Raw genomic sequence first — 6,000 nt, forward strand, 5'->3', positions numbered from 1 at the left:
TTACATTCAACGTGCATCAGAGTTATAAATTATTGGCAGCTTTAACGAAAAGGGTAAGTGATGAGGCTTTTGATGAGTTCTCTAAACAGTCAACATATTCCATATGGGGCTGGTGGTTTTGAGTTGATTGCAAGTGTTGAAGGTATGTTGATGTTGATCTGTTTGATGGTTATGTCCATTTCAATTATATCTATGCTTGTATTTGCGTGTGCCGATAATAGTGAATCTGAACAAAAAGACGGTCCTGCTGGAGCCATGGGGGGCATGTTCATCCTCACTAGCGGAGGGGATGGAGGAAATGGCGGTGGCGGCGCATGTGGTGGAGGAGGTGGAGGATGTGGCGGTGGTGGCGGGGGCGGGGCCTTTTAGAAGTAATAAAACAACACCTATCTTCGACTCAAATTTTTTTTTGTCATCGAGAAAATTTACATAAAAAATCTACAATACCAGCTGAACGTATGTAACTAAAGCGAGCTTTTTTTTTTCTCTAACATTACTCAAAAATCATTACATTTATTATTGTAACGTGTTTACGTGTATATGTATGCGTAGATGTGTATAAAATTAAGGTGGCTGCTCCTAGATGTCCAGTTCTGAAACTGGAGAATCCAAGTTGACATTTTGCCATATTGCGTAGGGGAGTGTGGAATGGGACCAAATATTGCTATGTAAATGTATATTTTGGTAGTAATATGCATATTGTAATATATTTATCTTTTTGTTGTGTGATATAAAAAGATGATATGAGTATGATCATTTGGTTGATATAGTACATTATTAATATAGTATATAATTTTTGTTAATATTTCTTTAGTTTTTAATGCACGTAATGTTGAAATGTATACGAGGATAAAATAAAAAATTAGGAGAAAGATAGAGATGGATAAAAAAACCCTCAATGTGCTTAGAGCGAGAGAAAAAAATTGCCAAAAGAAGAGAAATAATTCATTTTATAAACTTATGAAAATAATTAACCTATTGCTAATTGGTTTTATAATGCAATCTGTTTGTTGTCTAAATTCTCCTCCAATAATACGTGCAATCGAAACTCATTTAACAATTGAAGCAACTAAAAAATTAATGAACATCCAACTAAAACAAAATTCCACATACATAATAAAATTTTCTACTTATCAAGACTTTAAACAAATTTACCGTATCATTCCTTCCTTTCCATATTAACACTTTCCTTTAATTTGTAATATGTCCTAAAAAAGTTGGAGCACTTCTAATTTGGGAATGGCCATAGAGTGGCAATAGTCCCACCACACCTAGCGCGCTTTGAATAAAAAGTACCTAATAAGAAAAAGGGGTAAAGGGTTTGAAAAAACACACTAACCAAACACTCACAAAGGGAAACAAGAAACTCAATTCCCTTTCCCTTTCTTGAAACCCTCCAACCAAACGCCCCCTTACTTCTTTCTCCTTAAAAAAACTACTAATTTGTGTCACATCTAATTTTGTATTAAAATAACACTGTAAATATTAAACTAATTGTATATATTATCCAAAAATCTATACAAATATATTAAAAGTGTGTTAGACAACGTCTGCATGTCACGTGGCACATGTACTCCACTGGAGATTTAGAATTCTCCAATATGTACATATGTTATGTCAACTAACAAATGGCTTGTAATAAGATTTGAACCCATGACATATTACTATGACATAGAGCATAGTTACCATCTCAACCAAATTTTTTTTAGTCATGCTTTAGATTTTCACATTATTATATTTATACCTTTTAAATGTTGACTTTTCTATATTATATTATAATGTAAATGGAAAAAATACATATCAAGTTCGAAAAAAATACCACCCGGACAATGTCCGGGCACAAATACTAGTTATGTGACATATAAAGTGTTCGACCTAATATAGAACAGAAGGAGTACTACTACTACTTGCATCCTTATATACTAATATATTAGAAGGCGTTTCTAAGAGAGTCTGTATGCCACACGGCACTTCCAATAAGGTGTAAATGCTCTATTTCATGTCAAACTCTCAATTTAAAAATATAACATTGTGTAGTTACAGAGTATCGATCGAACACCTGACCTTTGAAATGAAAAGTGAGAGCTTAACCATGAATCCAACATCATAGTTTACTATTTCAAAATAAAATACAACAAGGTCTTATAATTATATCTTATTAAAGACTTATACAAGTAGTTAGATCCTTAACACTTTAATAGTAATAGCAAGAGACTATTATAGATATAAGCTCTTTTTGTCCGGACAATTTATTGTAGAAAATTAAACTATTATTACTTTCATCTACAAACTTTTGAGCGTTTATTTTTCAAAATACCGTGCAATTACTTATCATGTTATAATATTAATTTTTCCTCGCTAGATAAAAAATTAAGAAAAGTGATAATATTACAAAGGCGAGCATTCTCAAGTATTACCAAGATATAACTACTTTGTAGAGATCTTTTCCGAAATGAAGGGAACCACTGGTCCAGTCTTTAAATGAAACTCGGTCTCAGATTATGAGTACCACTCACATAATGACATAATATTATCAGTTAGGCTTTGTTTGGTAGGGAGAATTTGGATGGAAAAGAAAGAAAAGGAAAGGTAAAAACGAACTTTCTCATGTTTGGTAAAAGAAAATGAGAGGGATTTGATTGGAAAGGAGAGGATCGGAAGTGAAAGGAAAATAATATATACTCTTAAATCCTTGCTTTCCTTTCCTCCCAAAATAGGAGGAATGTGATAGGATAGAAAGCTAATAAGCTTTTTAACTATGTGTTCTTTATTTCCTTCCGTTCCTTTCCTTTATTAATGACAACCAAACATGTGATTCCTCTTAAATCCACCAACTATACCAAATATTGAAAACTACAATTACCTTTTTTTTTTTTTTCTTTCTCTTCCTTTCTTTTCCCTTCCCTTCCTTTATTTCCCCTTCCTTTACTAAAAAAATACCAAATAAAGTGTTAAGGTAGTTCATAGTTGGTATTGCCGCAATTTTGTATAAGATCGCCTTATCTCTATTATATAAGCCAAGGGAGGAGGTGTGGTGTCCTCTTTTGAAGTGACCAAAATACCCTTAATGATCTAATTAATGGAATAAAAAAAATTACAAAAGCAAATCATTTAAAAATTCTCATTCCAACTTGCCATTTAAAACAAGTTTAAAATGGTATATGCATCAAATACTTCAATCAAAAATTAAATGGACAAAATATGTATACCTTATAAAAAAAACATGGCATGCATAACGTGGACATGAAAAGTGTGAACATTCACTACCTTTGATACTCTTTAATTCAGTTAAACCAACTCATTATTTTTTGTTCTTTCTGTTCAATATTCATTCACAAAAAATTAATGTTAACAATCACTCACAACCTTTTTATTTTTTACATTAGCGAATTAATATATCTAAATTCATCTAACTGTTGAATTTTTCACATTTAAGTTTAATCATAAATAAAGTACGAATGGAGTATCTAATAGAATAACAAAGTTTGAAATTAACGCACGCATCGCGTGCATATGAAGGCTAGTGTGGAGTAATTGTAAGATCACCTCACGCTTTGCCTTAAATAAAGGAATTATTTTGTAAATTAAATTGGTCACTTTTAAAATAACGAGGTATCTTTTAGACAATAGGTTAATGAATTTGTCTTGGAAGAGACCGCCTACTTTTAAATTAAAATTAGGCAATGGTAAGTCCAATATTAAAAAGAGAATTAATCCAATAGTGATTAAGTTAATCTTTCGGTGACTAGTTTAATCCATTTAGTGACTAGGCCTACTTTTATATTAAAATTAGACTGTCTCTCTTAATAATTTTTTGTAGGTTAATTCTATAAGTGATCCATCTAGGCCAAAAAGTTATCCCTAGAATAATCTTTTATGATAATTTTTTGAAGGGACAATCTTTTATGAGATTTAGATAGCCATGCTAGACTAGGGGTCTTCATAAAAAATCGTAACCAAAATACTGAAACATCGGTCTAAATGGATGGTTACCTTACCGACAAAATAATGTTAACGGCATGGCTAACAAACCGATAAAATTTTCTGAAAGTATGAATGGAATATTTTGAAACAAAATAACTAGTACTTGCTAATTTTTTTAAACATCTCTATAGTATGCTAGTATTATATGTGTTTATTTTAGTTGCTATCACATATTGCAATCAAAGCCAAGGCTCCAAGCTAGTAAAGACTAGTTATTGTGGATAGATCTAAGTACATGATTTGATATGTACCTGGCCTCATCATCCTCGAACTGATTTTTAATTTGCTTCATGACCAATTCATAGATTTTTTATTCCCGTTGGCAATACAGTGTTAACAAAGAGTAACATTAGTCAGATTAGTTTTTTTTTGTCCTATTACGAGGAGTTTTCCACCACCTTCGGCGAGTGAACTAATCTCCTGCAGGAGTTTGCATAAATATCTCAAAGGGCAACATCCCTCCCAGCTGAGATTTTTTCCATACCCAAAGCTCGAATTCGAGACCTTGGTTAAGGAGCGAAAGGCCCTAACCACTCACGCCAACCCCAGCTAATCCTCCGTCAGATTAGTGCTTATTGTGTTTCCTTCCTTCAACCTATATTTTGTTCGAATGAATTCGATATATTTTTTAAATAAGTCGTCAATTCGTCATGCAAAAAAGACGTGCTGACAACCCCCTCAAACTCAATCCGTTGAAGCGCATCAAATAGAAAGCTCACTCCGTGCGAGGAACAAGTTCGCATGTCTATAATGTGATTTTTTTTTGTAGGATGTGGACATGCTAATACACTAACTTGGTTACATATGCTTTGCTTATAATACTTTATTCAATATCCGATCGACGACTTGGAAACCCGTGCCTAGCATGAATATCGTTATTTCCCCTACAAGGAAGTATCTATGTTTCTAGTATAACCTAGTTATTATAGCATCCATCATATATCATAGTAAAACTTCATATCTCGCGCTAGTGTTTTATTGTACTTCTATATACTTCCTTTGCTTTCTTTATAGGGGATTTTCCTTGCTTTTTTTGAGTTGCACCATTCGCTTTTGAACAAATTTTAAGAAAAGAGGATAGAAGGAAAATGAATTGGACCTCTTCATCCATCTAATTAGTTCTCTGACTAGGGGAGAGAAGGAAATAGGAATGGTTGACAAGTAAAAATTAAAGGTAAAATATAATCAAAATCTTTACCAAAAATAGAAGCGTTGCTACTAGAAGGAAACAATTCAAAATGGAAAATGATGTAACTAAAAAAATAGAAGATGTGTTGAACCTCATGTTTGTTGTGCATTTGTGAGTTGTCCTACATTAGAGAAAGATGAGAAAAAAAAAATACTACATTACTATAAGCTGGAGATGTTACTCCTACTATTGCCAATTGATTTTAGTATGAAACCTCCTTTGATGACTCACTACGACTTCCACAGCATATAATACCACATACGTTGTTTGAATTATGACACCATAACCAAGCAACCCAAACAACATATCATGAAACAAAACTTACATTATATTTGCACAACCACTGTGTTTAAGCAAATGTCGAGTTCGTCCCAGTCCCCGATCCAGCTCCCGGCCTTAAGAAGGAGGCAAGGAGCTCCTGAAGATGTGGGCACGGAAAGGATTCCTGGACCTTGTCTCGTTGGGTAAGTGTTTTTATAGTACCAAGTGTAACTCAGTGGAGGAGAGATTTCGTATCCTTGGTTTATTATGGAGTTCACTAATGGCCTGTTTCGATATGAACATTTCATTTGAAACACTTCTATTTTTGGTACTCATCAGTGGAGCATTTCACATTAATTATAACGTTTTCTTATTTGGTACTCCCCTGTCCTAGGATTGAACATTTTTCATTACGATTTTAATTCCCTAATTAGTTTAAACACTTTTATTTTTGACATGGTCCCACTATGATTAAACTTCCACTGTTTCTTTTTAAATGTGACATTTTTAATTTTCACACATGTCAATGCAAAACTTTGAGGACATGTATCTCTAATTTTCTATTT

Source organism: Beta vulgaris, chromosome 7 (assembly GCF_026745355.1).
Source record: "Beta vulgaris subsp. vulgaris cultivar EL10 chromosome 7, EL10.2, whole genome shotgun sequence".
Taxonomy (NCBI): domain Eukaryota; kingdom Viridiplantae; phylum Streptophyta; class Magnoliopsida; order Caryophyllales; family Amaranthaceae; genus Beta; species Beta vulgaris.